Here is a 23,207-nt window from a genome sequence, read left to right as displayed (position 1 = left end):
ATTTATTCTGTACCAGGTAGCTAAATTGGCCTGGGTCCGAGACTACACACACACACACGCGTGGCCGAGCAAGGCTATCACTCACATAAAAAATTAACCGAGGCTTGGCAACACACATACACTTACACACACACACACAGACATACGCATACACAAACGCATGTATCTCCATAAAAAAAAAAAAAAGCAATGGCCCTAATATCGATTCAATAATGACTAGCCCACACAAAGGCGGCTGATAGGAGCCAGTTATCAGGTGATTTTGTTCTCTGCCCGGTCTGCTGTTTAGTTACTTTAAGGAATAATCGGACTAGCCAACTGTAGTCAATGGGGAAAAAGAATCGATTCGATTCCAATTTTAAGGTAATGAAAAGAACTGAAAGGAATACCGATTCTCCAAGCCTTAGTATTATATCATTATTGTTATTATGATTTGCATCAACTCTGTTTTAATGGAACTTTAGCAAGCAGAAATACACGATGTAGTCTATGATTTGTTCTAAAAGTGTGATTTAATAGAAGTGAATTAAAAAACCGAAAGAAATGTTTCATTCCATGACTGTAGTGGTGGGGCTATATAGTAAATTCACTCTTTCACGTGTCTATGTCATCTATGGGCCTCATGATGGAACGGTCAAACGCTTCTATGCCGAACGGTTCTTCTTCTTCTAGCCAGCTGTTTGCTGCTGAGCTGTTGAGCTCTTTTGCAGACTGTGCCAAGGAAAAGTAGTGTGCTGTTCTCTTTAGTTGTTCAGCACTGCCGTACAGGGTGTTGGTTATATTGGGCTGGAGTGGTAGTAGGGTCTGCCTAAGGTGGATTAGGAAGGGGTATTCAAAGAGTTTGTGGTTTACAGTTTTATAAAGGTGGGCGCAGTGTCTACCAAGGGGGAGTTGTGTGGGATTTATGGGCATCAGGAAACACAGGCAGAGCCAGGTACAAAGAAATGACCATGCCAAACAACAAACTGGACAGTATTAACTTCCTCCCCCGCAAAGAGAAATCTACAATCTTCTAACTAAGAACAGGACACATACCTTTGATTCATTACTATCTTAACAAAATGCCGAATGGTTAACGAGGGTGTTGCGTGGCCTGCACAATGACCAACCGACTTCTCTTCTCCAACGTAAGTCAGGTTACCATTAGAATAAAAAAAAAAGTTTTCACCCGAATTTGAACCCAAGACACCTCAATTCGGAATTGCTTAACCAACCAGCCACCACGGTGGGACTATAACATATCTTATGACGTTCGAGAAGATTTAACCCTTTCTCTCCTAATTGACGATGCCAACGTGGTTTTGACCCCCATTAAACTAAATTGATTTCGGATTTATAAACTTAAATTTGTGTTGTGTAAAAAAGGGCATACATTCTCCTATAATACCAAATATCACATTTTCTGATAGCAAGCACAAAAGTTTTTGAAGTTTAATCCCAACAGGATAGTGAAATACAAATAAGCAAAATGAATAATACTATCGAAAAGAGGAAAATAATTACGAAAAGAAAGAGTTAATAAATATTTCTGCCACATTCAGACAAGTTTGGACAAAACCTGTTGACTTCTCTGAATTTAAATTCAGAAGCAGAAACTCTATACCATTTCCTTTTTATTTTAGATGTTAGAAATAGCATCAGTTACACAGACACACACAAAGTGAGAGAGAGAGAGAGAGAGAGAGAGAGAGAGAGAGAGAGAGAGATGATAAGTAAAAAAAAAACTTCCCCTCTCAGACCTCGCGATCTATGGGGCAGATGAAGTAAAAGTCATCTGTTTTTTTTTTCTGGCCAACTGTTAACAAAGGTGTCATGTGGCCAGCACAGTGACTAACTTTACTTTTCCTTAACTCCTGTCAAGTACCCATTGGAACTATGTGGACTCAGAAGCGCCCTAAAGATCTCGAAATTAAAAATCCAAGTCTTCATCAAGATTCGAACTCGTGACTCCTCATTTCGAAAGCCTAGCGTTTTACCACTCAGCCCCAGAGCCTCCAAGAACAATGAAAATAACCTTAAAAAAATATTCAGAAAGTCTCACTGATAAAACTAATTCCTTGTTCCATATACTTGGACCAATGCAAGAGATATAACTTTTCTCGACTATGGTAAATGTATCCAACTGAAAATAGAAAAGATATTCACATTCTTTTACAGATTTACAAAGTACCAAGTAAATTAATTGGATGAGGCCAATTCAATATGGACCTATTATGGGAAAATACTTTCGAATTTTGAAACAGTAAGTACGCTAATGTTTTAATTTGTTAATTGATTTTTAAAAGGAATTAAATACCCTTTCTCCAATAACCCATAATTTCTAAAACTAAGAAATACATTTCAAAAGAATATTGTAATTATTATTATGTTTATAATTATTACTTATACTATAAAATATTATTATTCTGTCGCGTCTCAATGCATCTTTGGTCTGACCAATAGTAGGAGGATCAAATCAATTTTGTTGACATGTGAGTTTCTTGAAGAAGTTTTCCGTGCTGGCTCCAAGTACTCAACAAACACTGGGCAGCACGAATCACTCAGTTGAATCTTGAACTTAGTATTTCCTAGTTTCTTTATTCGAACTTGAGCCCGGCAGTGAGGTAGCAGTTAGGTTGCAGAGCAGTTTATGCCATATAGGCAAGATTGAGCAGAGAAAAAGTATACAATACTTTGGCTGTTTGATAATTTCAGAACTGTAGAAGTAAAATGTATGCCATGGGCAGTAAATGCTGTCGTAACTCTTATTTGTAACTCTTCTCTGCTTTGTAATTCTGTGATGCGAACCGACATCTCGTTTCTGGAGTAGGTACACTGTTAAGAACTAGACAAGAGATGAATGTTTACATTATACAAGAAGCAAGAAGCAACGGAGTTCCACCAAAGTCTGGGGATTTAGAAGGAGCTAGGTAGCTAGATACTGACCATTGTGAAGACATAGCCTTAGACCGCACTACTTGGAGAGAGACGGTGACCAAGAAAGCTATAGACAGCGACAAAACATGGGCCTCAGCTCTTGAAGAAAAGCGTGCCACACGGAAAATGGCCAGCTCTTCTACCACCAAAGCGAAAGCCACCTTGACCTGCAATATATGTGGACGGGAGTGTCTCTCCAAAATAGGGCTCCACAGCCATATGAAAAAGTAAGATAAACCATAGTCGTTCTACGACTGAAGGAGGCCAATATATATAAATATGCTCTGTGTTTGTGATGTTAATATATCTAGAAACTGTCATTCAATAGTTGCCTTTAGTTTATTCCAATACAAAGCAATGTGGAGGGGAACAGCAAATGGCGACTCCAATACGGAAATATGTTGAACGGAAACAAAGGATCAGTTTTTAATTGGAGCAAAAGATTTTGTTTTGTTAACTTATTAAAAGAAGATGATCCCCTATTTGAAGTGTGCATGTGGGATGGGGTAGAGTGAAAGGAACAAAGATAAAACACTAAAAACTTATAAATAAATAAACACACTGCTGCCAGTTCTGGATTTATAACGCTCGCTGTCTGGTACGATTTTTTTTTTACACGTCATTAGTCCCACACCCAATCTCGGACCAAGCTGAAATTTTCACAATGTTTTGTTGTACTTAACAACATGAATCGATCACAAAATTTACTAATTTGTTAATTAATTATAAATAATTAACTATTTTGTTTGACATTAAAAAAAGGAAAATAAATGCTATTCATTAAGTGATGTGGCTGTATATGTGGAGTTATTTCCCTAATTACGTTTTGTACACTTTTTTTTTCTCCCACTTCCCATTCTTGGATCAAGTTGAAATTGTGCATAATTATCCACAGATAATTACAATAGATGAATATTAATGAATGAGTTATTAATCAATTAAAAGTAAAGTAAAGTTTCCATTTCAGACCATGCGGTCTATAGCAGATGATGTTAAGGTCATATGTTTCTCTGGCCAACGGTTAACGATTAAGGTGTCATGTGCCAGCATAACGACCAACCACATTTACTTTCCCCAACTTAAGTCAGGTACCCATTAGAGTTGGGTGGGATAAGGGGCGCCCTAATATTCAAAAATCCCAATATTCAAAGTTTCAGTGTTCACATAGATATAAACCCTGGAACCCATGTTTGGAAGCCAAGCTTAACCGCCCAGCCTCTGCCCCTTCCCCCCAGTTAATCGATTAGTGCTAATTAATTAATTTTGTTAAATTGAAAAATTGAACTTATTCCTACAGTTTTAAGATATATGGTCATGATTTTGCGGTTCTTTTCATTAGATAATCTTTGTTTTAAAACTTTCAGGTCTTCCTTAAAGAAATAAAGATTTTACTTTCTTGCCCAGGCCTCCAGCAGGAGAACGGCCAGACGATGTTCGAACTCCGGTTCTTCGTGAAGACAACCCGAAGCGCATATTACTCAGCCATGCAGCCTTTTTTTTTTTTTTTGGGGGGGGGGGGGGGAGGGGAAAATATTCGTTATCTCTCAAAGAGTCAAAATTTTGCAAAATCCTGATATAGACCACGTGACACTATTTTTAGCCATTTACAGGAACGAGGATCAATTTTAAAAGAAATTGAAACAAAATATTTTAAAATGAATCTCCACCACAGTCCATTATCAGACTCTCTGACAATCTTGCGATATTCTTCCTGCGAGACTCTAAAACATCTCCAATAAAGTTTCTTTCATGACTGCATCACAATGTTATGGTACTGTCAGCTGGTTATATCTTTACTTATAAGTCTTACTTAATGATTGGTGATTGGCTTATATCTTCACGTAGTGAAGTTTTAATTAATTAACCTTTCCCTATGTAACTTATATTAGTATTTCTTTACTTAATAAACCTTTACTAAATAAACCTGTACTTTATAAATATTTTACTTTCGGGATCTTTGGACGTCTCTGAATCCACCCAGCTCTAATGGGTACCTGACATTAGTTGGGGAAAAATAAAGGCGGTTGGTCGTTGTGTTGGCCACAGGAAACCCTCGTTAACCTTAAGCCACAGAAGCAGATGACCTTTACATCATCAGCCCTAGAGACCATAAGGTCTGAAAGGGGAACTGTACTGTACTTTTAAAAAAATAAATCTTTAACTAGTAAACTTTTCCTTAAGACAATTTTGTTTAGTAAACTTTTAGGCTATGTAGCCTAATAAGCATTTAATCAGTAAACCTTTACTTAGAATATTTTGTTTAGTAAACCTTTACTTAATAAACTCTTCTTTTTTTAAAGTAACCTCTGTAATGTATAAGATAAGAAGATAAACTCTTATTCAAATTAAACAACTGATCAATAATATCAAACCTTTCCTTTAAAGACCTTTGCTTGGTGTATCTTTATTCAGTAAACCTTTGCATAGTAAACCATTAATTAATAATAATAATAATAATAATAAGATTAAGGAAGTGTGTAATATGTATCAATTTTATATGGCTACGTATGGTATTTTGCCACATCCAGTGCTGACATAGCCATTGTCTTCCGGTGGTCGGTTGAAGTTCGCTTTTCTTCCCCCCCCCCCACATGTATCCCTCGGTCTCTGTAAGAAATCTCCAGGTGACTAGTTCCTAAGCCGCCTGCTGCCAGGTGCTTTCTTCCATATCAGTTAAAGCAAACTCACGCCTGAGCTGGTCTTTTAAGCGCTTTCGGGGGAGGGGGGATGCACCAATGTTACGCGGAACACCTATCAGCTTACTAAAAATAATATAGGTCGATTGGTCTTCCTCCATTCGGGAAATATGCTCTACTAAACGTGGCTGTCGAACTAACATAAGCAGCCTCCCCCCCCTCCCCTCTCTAAACTGTCTACACCGTGTCAGACATCCTTTAAGTAACAAACATGGTGAGAATCACTCCTTTAGAGCACGTGAAGAAAATCAGGCAGTGAGTCTTAGAGTCGCAGCTGGTGGCCGAACATGAGTCAGTTCTCTCTCTCTCTCATCTCTCTCTCATCTCTCTCTCATCTCATCTCTCTCTCATCTCTCTCTCATCTCTCTCTCATCTCTCTGTATCTCTCTCTCATCTCTCTCTCATCTCTCTCTCATCTCTCTCTCATCTCTCTGTCTCTCTCTCTCATCTCTCTCATTTCTCTCTCTCTCGCTCTCATCTCTCTCTCTCTCTCATCTCTCTCTCTCATCTCTCTCTCTCTCTCTCATCTCTCTCTCTCTCTCATCTCTCTCTCTCTCTCATCTCTCTCTCATCTCTCATCTCTCTCTCATCTCTCTCTCATCTCTCTCATTCATCTCTCTCTCATCTCGTTGTCTCTTTCCTCCTTCGTGTAGAACGCAAACTTCATACAGAATGTGGTCTACTGTCTCGTCGTTCTCTATGCTGTGGCGACACGGCGTGTCTCTGAAAGGGCGAAGTAAACACTTATCGTGCAAGGACGGTCTATTCCTCACGCTTAAGTTGCCACCATGCATCCTTTCGGTCTGGTCTACTCATCCGCCTCCAAAGCTAACACCACTTTTCCGAAGCAACACATCCTTCGTACCAAAGTGCCAAAAATCGGTCGTGAGGGATCACATACTATCGAATGTACAGGGTGCCTCATTTTCACACTGTCTATACCAGCATTCGCTGGAACATCTCTAGTTCTAGTGTAATCTTGCCATCGAATGTCTGTGATAGAGCGCAGACATCTTTGGTGAAGGTATCTAAGAAATGTTAGTTTCTTTCTGTATATTACCCGTCTCTCAGGATTCCTGCAGAAGATTTGATAGAACCAATGCTTAGTAGACACACATTTTTACAATTTACTTTGTTTGTCCGTCTGGTCAAAAGTTTGTACACGTTATTTCTCCCACACCCAATCTCGGATCAAGCTGAAATTTTGCACTATTATTTCTTTTGCCTGACAACACAAGAATCAATAAAAAAAAAATTAGTTAATTAACTATTGGTAATTAATATTTTGTTTGGTATCTCAAACAAGGCAAATGATTTGTTCTTGAATGAAGTGGTGGTATTAGCTGAATTAGTCCCCTTTATAGGCTTTCTCTTGTGTACTACATGAAAAATAGGACGAGACTCTAGAAACAATAGATACAATGTTCCATGTTCATAGGCTCTCCGCTAGCACTGTGGTTACCGTGTTGGCTTGAGAAGCCTTAGAAGAAAAAAATCCGACATCATAATATTTTAGACCATTCAAAGTTCTAATGCAACGGCTACTTTTTCTTTTCTGAAAGCGAAAAATCTAGTTTTTTAGTTTTTTAAATCATTTATGCAAGCATTTTTTTCATAAAAATATACCACTTTTACAACTATTCACTATTAATAGTAACAAACCCGGAAGACTTCTTAGTAGGGGAGATAGCAATTTACCATATTTTTAACACATTTATGCAAACGGTTTTAGATTTTTTGTCAAAAAATATATTTTTTACATGTGTATTGCCAAGTTAAGTAAGTTCTGTTTTTAAATAGAAAAAATCTATTTAGTATGCATATAAGTTGGACATAATTTAATACAATTAATAAGTTGTTTTTCATATTATCGTGTGAACTACAGGTTGCAATATGCACAGTGGCATACCCAACTAAAGGAAATTTATTTTTTTTTACATTATAAGACATCAGTTAGGCCAGGTTCACATCTAACATCACTTTCACTTTCACCTATCCTTTGGTCTGCTGGGGCGCCACATATGATCTGTCAACCTTCCCTCTCCATTCTTCTCTGTCATTTTCTTTGATAGAATTTCATTCTAATGTTCTTTCTGAAAATATTGAAACCTGCCTTTTTACCTGCCTGGGTGTACCACTTTGGGGGCCGATTCTGAGTTTGTGCTTCCACACAAACTGTATTTGTTACCTTTTTTTTTTTTTTCAAATAACGTCCTGTATTTTATATGATAACATAATGCAGGGAAGAAAAATGAATTTAATATTAGTTAAGACATATTTTTTAAAGGAATCAATTCTTAAGTTGGCTTAGAATGCACTATCTATTTAATGTTGTTTTTTTTAAATTTGCAGACATTTGAAATAGAAAAAAAACAAGATGGCCGTCTTGCAATTGTACCGGAAAATCCCAAACAAAACAAAGATGGTGGACTGGTTGGTATGGTTACCGAATCATCTACAAACCTGGCTATTGAAGTACCGTATTTCCCGCGACTAGCTTCACCCGATAAGGCACTGACGCATGCGCGAGATAACAGTCTGGCGTGTGGCCAGATTACATCAGGCTGAAGAAGACGACAGGCCAGAAAGGACAAGAAAAGAAAAAAAAAAGTTTTATGGTCTTTTAGCCAACCTAGTCTGGCTGCCTATTCAGCTCGAGTTCTCTTAATAACTCCTGGCTGCTATTTATACTGTGAATAATTGAGCGTCACTGGTAACATTAGACTTTTGAGACAGGGCGGTGAATGCGATGCAGAGCGCCATGAATCGTACGAGGGGTGGGGAGTTTAATGTAAAAAAAAAAGGGCGGGGAGGGGACTTGACATGAGATGAGAAAAACAATTCCCACAGAAAATGACCTCTTTTTGAAGTATTTTTGTATTGTTGTTGATGCCTTTTCTTTTATCTCCTTTTTTTTTTTTTGGTTTCTTTTAACATCTTTAGTGCAGGATTCGATATTTGTTTAGGTCCCAGTAAATTAACAATGGTAACCGGAGATATCTTTAATGAAAAATTCTAATCAGTAGTAACAGAACAGAGAAGTCAAGCTTGCGATTAGAGAGTTAATACACTAATCCCTGCGTCCATTCTCTTCTAGCATACACTTAACCCTTAGAGTGCTGAGCTGTTATACAATGAGTGTATACAAAAATGGAATTACAATTCTGATGATTAGAGGCTAAAGTACCAGACGCGTTTTAAGGGTTAAAGGAAAGATTAAGTTTTTTAAAAAATATTTTTGGTGCAGTTTTTTTCGTTTGTGTTCGTGGTTGAACTATAGCTATCGTACCATTAAACTATTTGATTCAGACAAGGTCGACCTAAGATTGCATGGGGAATAATGGATGAAAGGACCTGCAGATGATTGGTGTAGATTTAACACGTCTTTTGTGCACTGGGCGGTGGCGTAGCTAGGGTGGGGAAGGAGGGGGAGAATTTGAAAGTCCCCCGGACACCCACTTGAGGGGGGCTCCCACCTGAGTGTCTTTTACATTAAAAAATTAAATATTACGCAAAATGCAGATACCCCCAAAGAGTTCAAGTCCCCCTTGCACTACGAACTATTAGGAATGTTTAAAGGCTCTATTTGTATTTTAAGATTACATGCAGTGATACATTTTATATCTTAAACTTGTGCAAAAATAATTAAATAAATAAAATTAAACTCGAAACAGGTGTAAAAATGTAAAACCGTGAAGAAAAAGTCAAAACATAACAAGGTCATCAACAACAACGCCAATCAGTGGGAAAAAAAGTTTAAAAAAAAGTATAGCACTTGAAAAGTAAACAATGAAACTTGAAATATTGAAAACTACAATTAAAAAAAAAAAACACCTTAAAAAGAGTGAAAAAAAAACACCCCCCCCCCACCAAAAAAAAACCACTATTATCTTTATAGTATAAAAGGAGTCTGAAACTTAGGAAACAACAGAGGACATTAAGAGACCCTACAATGGTGGGAACCTTTAACAAAGTTCCACAAAAAGAAACTAATTTTCTCACAATCAAGTGTGTCATATCATCCTGGTCAATGTCCAATGACCAGCAACACCGGATGTCAGCCATACTTTTTTTTTCTTTTTTTTTTTTTTTATACATTCTGATTTCGAGAGTCTGGGCGCCTCTTCATCTGCGCGATAATTGATTGCAATAAAATATCAGATTTCTGCCTCCACTATCCTTGCCGGGGCGACCCTCACCCATCCAGCGCCCAACCATTCCCGCCACCCGCGACCTGGATGATTTACCACGGCTACCTATTGTTACATGTTGCCGATGGCTTCAGCTTCATTTATAAAAGCCATTAGCGACATCAAGTTCACGTGTTGTGATTCCCTGTAGAGGAATATCTGATCAGGATGCACATTGTTATTTGCATACTTTGATTTCAGGCTGTTTGTGTATGTGTGTGTGTGTGGTGTGTGTGTGAGTGTGTGCACTAGTTGTCTGAATGTAGATCTGTGTCTTGTATTGTCTCGCAAAGCTGATGATGTGGAAACACGCTAAAAATAGAAACAGAATTGCTTGCAACATTTGGTTGTAAAATTGACTTATTGAATTAAGAAAAAACTCTTTGACATCAACGACAAGCTAAACATTTGACTATCATCGTCATCATCATCGTTGTCGTCGTTATCATCATCACCATCACCATCATCACCATCATCATCATCATGGTTTTAAAATTGAACTAAGAGTTTAATAGCCAAACTCTTTAACGTCACGACAAGCTAAACGTTTGATCTTCATCATCATCATCATCATCATCATTATCATCGTCATCATCAGCATCATCATCATCATCGTCGTCATCATCATAATTTATGCAAGAGATGGCTTAAGAGGTTCATAACCTCTCTTACAAAGGCATCGAACAGAAACCCTGCTGTTGTGCACAATTAGCTTATGTACCAGTACAGGTCAAGTATTTGTCGCTTCCATAATCTAGACGTAAATTCTGGGTCAGTCGTGAAGCATATGAAACGGTGCGTCCTTTCTCTCCCTGCAGCAGAGGCATCGTGGGTCGCAGTGTGGACTTAAACCGGCAAAATATGAACCAAAGGGACGATGTCCCAACCTGAACTGGGGTTTAATTTCTTCTAACCACGAGCATATCGAAACCAGGGAGGCTCACTTGCTCATAGATTCTACGGGCTTGAACCTCAGACGTCGCAATGACGTATTCATTTACTTAAACATGTAGTAGAATTCCTGGCCGCCGTTTAAAGTACGTACAGAATCTAGTTTTCACATATTCAACAAATCTAAATGACATGCAGCTCAAAATTTGTCTTCGAGTAATTGACTAAAAGGTAAAGTAGCTATAATACACAAAACATAACTTTCAAATGCGGAACACAAAACATAACTTTCAAATGCGGAACACAAAACATAACTTTCAAATGCGGAACACAAAACATAACTTTCAAATGCGGAACACAAAACATAACTTTCAAATGCGGAACACAAAACATAACTTTCAAATGCGGAACACAAAACATAACTTTCAAATGCGGAACACAAATCATAACTTTCAAATGCGGAACACAAGCTGATAAAATACTCAGAAAAGGTTTTGTACAATGTTGGTAAAATAAATTTTATGTTGCGGATGTTGCTTCAGATTCTGAAGATAATTAGATCTACATCCTAGCCCAAATCTCCCAAAGGATGACAGGGAATGGCATCGAACAAGGTTCAAATCCTGGTCGTTCGAGACCACTGCTGGTCAGTCCACATCACATACCACGTGACACATTCAAAATACAAAAATAAAGGCACATTTCTTATTCTACATGCTAGGACAAAGTCCCACAAATGTTCCTTCTTTCCAAGTACCTTAAAAGCATGGGTCTGGCTAACTGAATCAGCCAAGAATACTAATGACTAAGTAAAGTTTAAGTCTTTATTTTACACGTAGTTATCTTCCTTTGTTTTGAAGTCATGTCTGTAATGTATGTGCTCAATCTTCAAAGTCTACTGTCCCATACCAAAACAATGGAAAGGATGAAATCACAGCTTCTTAACTTGTTCATACTGAACATTATCTCCAGCTCGCGGTCAACGATCGCTGGGACTACCCCTTCACTTTCAGTTTAACTATAAACGGAAAATATATTCCATAAGTCACCCAATAAAATCTACTCAACCCCAAAGATCACCGTGAATAAGAAATACTTTAAACTGTTCAAGGGAATCTCAGGAAATTTCGTACACAGTTTCCTTTTGCCTGCTAGGCGATAGGAGCTCATTAAGAACCGGATTTGACATATTCGCAACCTGACGATAGCTATTCGCGAAAAATCGCAAGCCGCGTATCAAAACTTTGTATTTTAGTTTCGGTAATTTCACAAAAGGCCGCACTCAGCATATAAGGCACTTAAAAAATATCACAAATTCCGTATTTTTTAAAGCAATTTATTTCTTTTTCATTAAGTCTACATATTTTTTTATATGCCTTACTTCATTTCCGCTTTCTTTTAGAAGCGGTCTTATTAAAAAAAAAAAAAAAAAAGAAAAAAGAATCCTTATAGCATTAATAAGATAAATTTAGAATCTTTTTTTTTTTCGAGTGAGAGAGAAAAAAAAATAAATGGCACTTTGTAACACTATCGAAAAAAAAATCCTAATAGAATTAACAAGGAAAATCTCGATCTATAATCATTTCGACAAAGACGTCCTTTTTTGTTGGAATCTTGAAATATGCAGGTAGATTTGATCCTCGTAGACTTCGTATTGTGGGCATGTGCGATTTCCATAGGGACTCTCATTTTAAAGAGACTAAGTCCATTAGACTGTGTATCTTTAGAAAATCGTACTTGCTGCAAGTGTGCAATCACACTACATTTAGTTACAACTCTATAGATCTTAACACTGTAATGCTAAGTTAGATGTGGCTGCCGACACCATCACTGTACACTCGCCTGATCACGCTGAAGGTTAGCGCCAAACAAGCTGACAACAAAAACATATTATTAGTAAATACGCCAAACATATTTATGAGGCTGATATTAATATGATTAAACACCGCTTGCGGTCTATAGGTCAGATGATGTAGATCAAAATGTCATCTATTTCTCTGGCCGACGTTTAACGAGGGTATCATGTGAACAACACAACGACCGAATGCCTTTACTTTTCTCCAACTATTGTCAGGTACCTATCAGAGTAGAATGGACTATTCGCCAAGATTTGAACCATAGACTCCCGGTACGTGACGTTTTGGCGCCGCCGTTTTGGCGCCGCCGTTTTGGCGACGGGACGTTTTGGCGCGAGCCGTTTTGGCGACGGGACGTTTTGGCGCGAGATATCATTTGACGATAATTTAATAAGCACTTAGCTTTTTTTTTAATGAACCCTTGAATTCCAGGAACTTAGGCAAATAACCCTGGTGTCTACGTTTACGTAATTTAAAGTATTTTGAGAAACATGGTTCATGTATTATATTTTTACTTATATTAGCAAGTGTTTGGTATGTATAGCTGGAGATACTTAGTACTTACTTACTTACTTAGTACTTAGGTCCTCCCGCGCCGTTCGGCGCATTGGGCGGCAAGCTGTCTCCATAATGATCTGTCACTGGCAATGTCTGAAGCCTCTTCCCATCTGGTGTCCACTGTTCTGAGGTCCTCCATGAAGGTGTGTCGCCAGGTAATACGAGGACGTCCCTGTTTGCGCTTTCCTCGTTTTGGCTTCCATGTTATCGCAACTCTTGGTGTGCGTAATTCATTTTGACGTAGAACATGTCCCGCAAACCTCATGCGACGCTCAGTCACAACCTCACTAAGTGTTCGACTCCCAGTTCGGCAAAGGATTTCCTTGTTTGAGATCCGGTCTGTGTAACTGACTCCCAAAATCCGTCTCAGCCATCTCTGTTGAGCCACATTTAGTCTTTTCTCAATTTTGACAGATGACTTCCATGTCTCACATGCATATGTAGCAGTTGGAATGACGATTGTGTTGAGAAGGTGTATTTTTGTCTCGAGTCCAATGGCTTGGCTAGTCCAAATAGGCTGCAGCCTTTGGAAAATGCTCCCTGCCTTTCCTATTCGGCACGCTACATCATGGTAAGCATCTCCATCATTTGTTATGATGCTGCCAAGGTACGTGAACTTGTCCAGCTCTTCAAGCTTTGACTCGCCAAGTCTGACGGGGACACCCTTTGCCTTATATCCCACTCGCATAATTTTAGTCTTATCCAAGTTTATGCGGAGGCCAATTTTGGGTGCCTCTCTGTCTAGGCTCTCCGTCATTTCTTGAATGCATTTATTTGTAGCCCCGAGTAGTGCAACATCATCAGCAAAGTCCAAGTCCGTCAATTGGAGTTGTTCATGCCATGGAATACCAAAGGCAGTCTGGTTCATTGCTCTCCTCATTATGTAGTCGATGGCTAGGAGGAAAAGGAAGGGAGATAAGATGCACCCCTGTCTAACACCTGTCTCGATTGTAAAAAACTCTGTTGTTCCCTCTTCTGTTTTAATGCAGCAACTAGACTGACTGTAAAGGTGTCGTAGGATCTGGACGAATTTTTCTGGTATACCGTATTCTCTAACTATTTTCTATAGTGATTCTCGGTGGACACTATCAAACGCTTTTTTGAAGTCCACGAAACTGATCGTTAGCCGTTGTTGGTACTCAAGACTTTGTTCTATGATATTTCGTAAAACGAAAATCTGCTCTGTACATGATCTGCCTCTTCGGAAACCTGCTTGTTCTTCTCTGAGCCTTTCATCTACAGACTGTTGAAGCCGTCTCAACAAAACAGTGCTGAAAACTTTGCCTGGGACAGAGAGGAGAGTAATGCCCCTCCAGTTGTTACAGTCTGCCAAGTTGCCCTTTTTTGGAAGCTTTACAATCACTCCCTTTTGCCAGTCCTCTGGGACTTTTGAAGTTCGCCAACAGAGATTTAAAAGATCAGTCATTCTGTTAACAATGCACTGTCCCCCATATTTTAGCATTTCTGCTGATATCATGTCTAGTCCTGGTGCTTTGTTATTCTTTAGCACTGCAATGGCCATGGTAACCTCCTCAGCAGTTATTGGGTCTGTCTTGACCTTGAGATCATTGTCTGGAGAGGGGTCCTTGAATATGTAAGTTAGGTCTGGCGACAGTTGGTTAAGGGTCTCTTTAAAGTGCTCTACCCATCTTGCATCCTGTTCTTCTTTCGTTAACAAAGTTTTGCCTTGCTTGTCTTTTATTGGTGCCCCATGTCCACTCTTTGCTCCAGTGAGATCTCGGACAATACGATGGAGGGTTTTTGTGTCATTTCTGCTTGCAGCTGCTTGTGCCTCTTGTCCCTTCTGCTCAATCCAGTCCCGTTTATCTTGCCGACAGCTTCTCTTTACTTTCAGATCTGCTTCCCTATAGGCTTCTTCCGCTAGGCTGCGATCCTGTGTTTCATTTTTCTGATCTCGTCTACGTTTGGCCTCTTTCCTCTCATCTATCAATTTCCATGTTCTGTCTTGTATCCACCGTTCCTTGTATGAACCTCGCCTCCTTCCGATAACTTCTTCTGCGCACCCAATAGTGGTATATTTGAAGTTGGCCCACTCTTCTTCAAGGGTCAATATATCTGCAAGAGCCTCAAAGCGGTTCGTTAGTTTCAATTGGAACTGTGCTGCAGTATTGCCGTCTTTAAGCTTCTCTACATTAAATGGGCGGGGTCGTGTGGCTCGTTTTGGTTGGCGTTTCAATCGGAGCTTACATTTGCCACTGACAAGGTAGTGGTCTGAGCCGATATCAGCTCCTCTGCGGGTCCGCACGTCTAACAGAGATGACCTCCATCGTTTGGAGATGCAAATGTAATCTATCTCGTTGAAGGTTTCTCCATTTGGTGATCGCCATGTTTTTTTGTGTATTTGTTTGTGCTTAAAATATGTGTTTCCAATTGAAAGGCTGTTGGATGCGCAGAGAGAAATCAAACGCTCGCCATTATCACTGATGTTTTCTGCAGAGCCATATGGTCCCATTACATATTCAAAGCCAGTTCGGTTGGGATTGATTTTGGCGTTAAAATCTCCCATCAGTAGAATTAGGTCGTGAGTAGGTGTTTCATCAAGAGTGGTTTGTAGTTGATTATAGAACTGATCTTTGATGGTATCTTCTGCATCCTCTGTAGGGGCATAAGCTTGGATGGTAGTGACTTTAATTTGCTTTGTTTGGAGTCGAGCTGTAATGATGCGGTCACTGATCGGCTTCCAAGCAATTAGCGCTGAAGCTGCTATTTTAGACATGATGATTCCTAGCTGGAGATACCATACAGTTATTAAATAAACCAATGTTAATGTAAACAAATAATTGCATCAATTTTTAGTCTTTCATCGTTTCATTTTGTTTTTAATTTTAAAGTAATATCTTAAAAAACCTTTTTGAAAATAAAGTTTGCCTCTTAATAAACACACATACACAAGCCAAAATGTTTATTAAAGAAAATGATGTAAAAACAAACACACATTTACATTTAGTACGTGAAAAATATGTCTTAACACAAACACTCATGCAAAACATAGATATGAATAATTGTTTTAAAAGAAATAATACAATAAACGTACATAATGTATTTCGCGCCAAAACGTCCCGTCGCCAAAACGGCTCGCGCCAAAACGACCTTCGCGCCTAAACGGCGGGGCCAAAACGGCGTCGCCAAAACGGCGGCGCCAAAACGTCCTGCTTCGATAGACTCCTCAGTTCGGAAGCCAATTGTATTACCACTCAGCCACCACGCAACCTCCATACCCCAATAAAGTTTCTATGAAAAGCTCATTTATTTCCTTAAGGTTTTGGTGTTTATCTATGGTCAGTGTTTTCCAATTTATATCAGGTAGGTTGAAATCACCCATAATCCAAAAAAAAAGCATTTTTATTTGTCTCTTTAAGTGTAGTAATCTGATTACATAGTTCCTGCATGTATTCTAAACTAGAATTTGGTGGTCTGTAAATGCTGCCTATTATTAGGGATGTTGAGGTGGTTTTAATTTTACAAAATGTTGATTCTATATTTTTTGAGTTAGGTAAGGTAGTTTCTTCTGCTATAAGAGTGTTTTTTATTGCTAAAAGAACTCCTCCATGATTATCAGCCCTATCTTTTCTAAAAATTTCATAATTACTATTGAACATTTCTGCAACTGTCTGCTTACTTTTTGGGTTAAGTGTTTAATTTTTATATACTTTTTGTAAACTCTTTCTGCCTTAGTTTCTTTAAATTTTCTATATAGGTTTTCCTTCTGTTTACAAAGTTTTTTTAGTCTATTATTAAACCAACATTTATTTATTTTGTCTGATGTGAATTTAGTTGGTATATGAATTTCTATAATGCTTTTAAGATGGTTTTTAATGAAATTCCAGAGGTCATCGACTGGTTGGTTAATGTCTTTTTCTAATAAGAATGTTTGTTAAAAGTTTAATGCAGCTTGGTTACATTTATTCCAGAGTAAAATTTTTCTTTTGGGTTTTGTATTGGCTACTGCTTTTATCTGACTGTATTTTTATGATCTCATGGTCTGATAGACCAGGGATAATATCATAATCAACTACTAATCCAGGTCTGTTGGTTAAGAAGAGATCTAATGTCTCTAAATCAACACCGATAACAGTAAACTCAGGTGTACCTCAAGGAACAATCTTGGGTCCACTACTATTTTTAATTTACATAAATGATTTACCAAATTGCATTAGTTCAGGAACAAAAGTCAGATTATTTGCAGACGATTGCATAATATATAGAACAATAAAAACAACACAAGACACAGATATTTTACAAAGAGAATTAGATGAATTACAGAAATGGGAATCAAATTGGAGCATGTCTTTCCACCCAGAAAAATGTCAGTTGTTAAGAGTAACAAAAAAACTAAAACAAATTAATTCCACTTATCTTATTCATGGCAAACCAGAAACACAGACTAAAAACGCAAAATACCTAGGTGTTATAATAAATGAAAAACTATCATGGAATCCACATATTGATGTAACTACAAAAAAATCAAACAAAGCATTAGGATTTATTAAAAGAAATTTCTATAAATCAAATAAGAACATAAAACTAAAATGTTATTTAACCTTGGTTAGGCCAATAATAGAATATGCATCCTCCGTTTGGGACCCCTCAACTCAAGAAAACATTAAGAAACTGGAACAGACACAAAATAGAGCAGTGAGATTCATAACAAACGAATATTCACATTTGACTAGAGTAACACCTTTAGTAAAATCACTAAATTTAGAAAGCCTTCAGGACAGAAGGCTCAAAAGTAAAGTAGCAATCATACTTAAAACACTGAACCATAATCTTCAAATACAAAAACAAAATTTAATAAAATACTCTGAAAGACACAAAGATAAAGGCACATTCCTCGTCCCATATGCTAGGACAAATTTGTACAAATACTCCTTCTTCCCTAGTGCTATTAGAGCATGGAATGGGTTGCCTGAGCTAGCCAGGAAAACTAGTGACTTGGCAGAATTTAAGTCATTGGTTAATATGCATGACTAAATGCATGACGCGTAGGACGTAATCATCTTCTTTTTTGAAGTAACGTCTGTATTATATAAGATAAGATAAGATTTAAGCATGTCTATTTCAAGATGTGTTAAAACTTATAATACAGTTGATTTCATCAAACATTTGTTGCTAGCTACTCTCAGCCGTAGAGAGACTAAGGTTTAAGGTGATCGTATACTGACGTATGCCTGAGATGAACTCCAATTGGTAACAAGACTGGAAGGGCTAATCCTCCCGTGGAGCCTCGGCGAGAAACTGCCGTTCGGCGTCATGCCTCATACAGATCAAGTCATTCTGCAGACACATTCCCTCACAGCTCTTGGAGACGTACACAGAACTTCTTGAAATTCTAGAGCTCTTTTCTAGGGTTATATTTTCGCCCTTTTCTAGGGTTATATTTTCGCCCTTTTCTAGGGTTATATTTTCGCCCTTTTCTAGCATTATATTTTCGCCCTTTTCGAGGGTTATATTTTCGCCCTTTTCTAGAGTTATATTTTCGCCCCTTTCTAGGGTTATATTTTCGCCCTTTTCGAGGGTTATATTTTCGCCCTTTTCGAGGGTTATATTTTCGCCCTTTTCTAGGGTTATATTTTCGCCCTTATCATTATCATCATTTTCCATAGACTTTCGTCGTAGGGGTGCTGTGACAGTGCACGAGACCAAATCCCTCCACTCGCTCCTTTCAGCGTCTGTTTCAAGCAGAATATGAGGAGAGGGTCCAGTCCATTCTGTCATGTCCAGCCTGCTATTCTTTGGAAGACTTTTTCTTTATTCTCCCTCCTCTGTACCTTGATGGATGACTTTTGAGAGTGAGTCATGTCTTATCATATGATCCACATTCGCTCACATAGATCACAGGTAAATGAGGCGCATGCTTCAGTGTTACAAGAATCTTTTTTTCCCCTTTTTTTCCGTTTTTACTTTCAGGACTGACGCCATGGCTTCCTCGACATCAGTGGCTTGTCTTGTCATCTTCTTTCTCCACATAGTGTGGCCAAGGGCTATCCTGATGTCAACATCGATGTCCATCGCTATAAGACCCCGTTTGATTACTTTCACATAATTACAGTGGCGTAGCTAGGAATTTGCCACTATTTAGGGACCCGGGGAACTTGACCTCTTTAGGGGCCCCTGCATTTTAAAATTAGACATCATGACATGAGATAATGGGGTAATATTTAATATTTCATGTAAAAAATTCGAACACTCATTTGGGGGCCCCTCTCAAGTGGGGGAATGGGAAGATTTTCAAATAATCCCCCCTCCACGACCATATCAACGCCACAGCATATCTACGTTGGAGGCGACCAGTATTTGCTCTACCCATTACAAGCTCAACCATAGCATAATAACAGTACGACGGCTTTAGCTGAGGATTGTGGAATATATATATATGGGCGATCCTTTCAAGCGTGCATCTCAGTGTGTTACACACCTAAATGTTACACATCTCAGTATTACACATCTTCGTGCTACGCATCTCAATGTTACATCTTTCAATATTACACATCTCAATGTTACACACCTCAGTGCTACTAATCTCAGTGTTAGACATCCCAGTGCTACACATCTTCGTGTTACAAACCTCAGTGCAAACATCTCAATGTTAGACATCACATTGTTACACACCTCAATATTACGCACCTTAGTAATACACATCTCAGTGTCACACATCTCAGTGTTGCACATCACAATGTCACACATCTCAGTGTTGCACATCACAATGTCACACATCTCAATGTCACACATCTCAATGTCACACATCTCAATGTCACACATCTCAATTGTCACACATCCCAGTGTTACACATCTTAATGTCACACATCTCAATGTCACACATCTCAGTATTACACATCTCAATGCCACACATTTCAGTGTTACACATCACAATGTCACACATCTCAGTGTCACACATCTCAGTGTTACACATCTCAGTGTTACACATCTCAGTGTTACACATCACAATTTCGCCATAAGACTGTCACTCTACTGCAGAGACAGCGAAAACGGAATACATTAATATTAAAGTTCAGACCTTGTGGTCTATGGGGCAGATTATGTAAGGGCCATCTGTTTCAATGGCCAACGGTTAACGAGCAGCGTGTGGCCAGCACAACAACCAACCGCCTTTACTTTTTCCAACTAGTGTCAGGTACCCATTAGAGTTGGGTGGAGTCAGAGTCCCGAATTAAAAATCTCACCGAGATTCAAACCCGAGACCTCTCTTTTAGGAAGCAGAGAGCTTAACCATTCAGCAACCACGCCACTAAATTGATATTACATCAAAATTAAATGTTTAAGAAGCAAAAAAAAAAAAAAATTAATAAAAAAACATAGCTTATCTAAGGGGAATAACTCCACAATTACAACTATATCACTCAATAAGGTAGATGCTATTACCCTTATTCGATATCAAACAAAATAATTAATCAGCAATCATTAATCGACTAATCGGTTATTTATTTTATTCATATTTTGTTATTTCACGATAAATAGTTGTTGCCAGTTTCAACTTGATCCGACAGTGGGAACGGGAGAAACAATTATCTAAGGGGACAAAACCCTAAATATTTAGCCATATATCTGAATACTGAAGGATTAATTTCCATTGTTGGTATCAAACAAAATAATCAATTACCAGTAATTAATTGACTAACTGGTTATTATTTTTTTAAATTGATTCATGGATTGTCTACGCCAGTGGTTCCCAAACCTTTTTATCTCGTAGACCCCTTGCCATGTTTTCTGATTTTCGGTGGACCCCTGCTTAAATTGCAAATTTTTGCAAAATTATCATAAAAAAACAACAACTAATTTCTGACTGCAGTGAGTTGAATAATGAAAAATTAATTTAAAGCTACATATTAAGTTATAGAAATCTATCTTTTTCATTGATAAAATTTAAATTTAAAACAATTAAAATAACAATTAATCTGTATTGCTGGAATCACCAAACACACTGGAAATGTTTTTTTTTTCTTTATTTAGGTTTATCATCCGTTGCAACGGATATTTTATATATGAATTTGTTGTTCTATGATGTAGTCCTTTAAACATTAAAAATTAATTAATTAATTTGCCTTAAGTATCATTGCACAAATTTGTGAAAATTGCAGTTTCTCGTGTATTTCTTGATCTTTCATGTGTGGCTCAAATATTGAGTCCAAGGAACTGTTTTTATTAACAGGAGAAGGGGCGAAGGCGAGTAACTGTTGACTAAACCTGTAAGCTTCGAGCAGGTAGGACTCATTAGCCTTGGCTTGCTTCTCACCTAGCAGAAGGAAAATTGAATTCAAAACTCTGCTGTGTTGCAATTATACTAAACATGGGAAAAGTTTCGTGGGTTAACCCTGAAGAAAAAAAAGGAGCTGGCGTTCCTTAGGCAGTTTGCAGCACACAGCGCTACACCCTGTCAGAGCCTGCGACGCCGCTGATCCCAAACTGTTTGTCGTTTGTAAAGAATTAAATAAGAAGCTTTTAGTTTTATAGCTCATGCCACCAATGTGCCCTTGAACTGTATTGATGCTTAATGAAATTCTTTTAATAATATCAGATGTAGGTTTGTGTAAAACAGTGTTTAAAACTTCAACGGCTGGTTTTATTTAGAGTGTTTTCGTATTTTGCTATTTCTGTGGCATTTTACGTCTCGAGAGACGATCTTTCACTTTGCAACTTCTTGTGTGACTAAAGAGGCCAATCCTTGATACACAGCTGCGATCGCAGGTTGGGCATATATAAACACCAGGCGCAGTTGCATTTTCACCCTTCTTTCTGCTTCTGTTGTGTATGACATCTGCAATCATTAGCATATCAGGATGAATATTAAAAGGATTAACTAAGGGACAAATGATATATTAGAGAATGAAAGAATTACATTAATGGGATGTAAACATTAAAGTAACAATCTACTTAAATGAAATCTATCATCGTAGACCCCCATTAACAGGCCATAGACCCCAAATTTATTTTTCACTTTCGTAGATCCCTTGGAAGTCTTCGTAGACCCCTAGGGGTCTATATAGACCACTTTGGGAATCACTGGTCTACGCCAATTTTGCAAAGTTAAAACTTGATCCGAGAATAGGAAGTAGGAGAAATACTTTGTACAAACTTTTTAATCACAGAGTGAGTGAATATAGGATTTATAAGAATACTGTAAAATATGGCGATAATAAGGAGGCAATAGGTTTAAGCAATGTTGGTTTTTTTTCATAAAAACAACATTTTTATGGAGGAAATAGTTTCAAAAACAGATTTCAGGATCTCCATCATGATCGTGGAGTAGGTTGCAGAAAAGGTCCAGAAAATAATGGTTTAAGCAACATGAAGTAGTTATTAATATCAACAGGCCATTTGAAAGTATAAAAATTTGTTAATTAAGGTGCTTAAAACAAAAAACGTAAAAGAAACTAAACAGGTTTTGCATAAATAAATAACATTAAAAAAAAAGATTTTATCACATGACAACAGAATGTTTTCTACTACTCACGCGACACCTTTTAGGAAAACAAAATCGAATTGAAACAAAATAAAAAATCTTAAGATTTTGTCGTGACCGAGTCAAGAATTATTCAAATATTGAATAACATATTTTATCAGTTATCTCCCTTCTACAGCCCTTTTGAAAAAAAACAACATGACAATTAAACTACACTTTAGAAAGGCCATTCTAGCGAGAGTAGGTATCTGGATGCCTAGCGCAGCGTATCTCAAACCAGGCCCTAAGCGAAGTTAATTTGGTGGCACCCAAATGAAGTAGAAAAAAAAGCCCCTCCCAAAAAAATTAAGCATTTTTTTTTTCAAATCTAGTTAGACTAATGTCCTTCAACAATAACTTTGGGCACAAGTTTAGCTTTTTTTTTTCCGTGAGAGACGTCTGCAACAGGTTTGATTGAAAAATATTTTAAATAATTTTAATTCATACATATATCGCCAGTATGTCATTTTAATGCAAACAAATCAAACAGGCGACAAGAATATTAACAACTGTAACTTATTATGTGAACCAATTTTAGCTTAATAAATGGACTGTAAGCCAGCTGTCAGTGAATCATTTGTCTGTGAACCATTTGTCAGTGAAAAATTTGTCTGTGAAC

The sequence above is a fragment of the Biomphalaria glabrata genome, chromosome 8 (genome assembly GCF_947242115.1).
Source record: "Biomphalaria glabrata chromosome 8, xgBioGlab47.1, whole genome shotgun sequence".
Taxonomy (NCBI): Eukaryota; Metazoa; Mollusca; class Gastropoda; family Planorbidae; genus Biomphalaria; species Biomphalaria glabrata.
Note: the sequence above shows the minus strand (reverse complement) of the source record.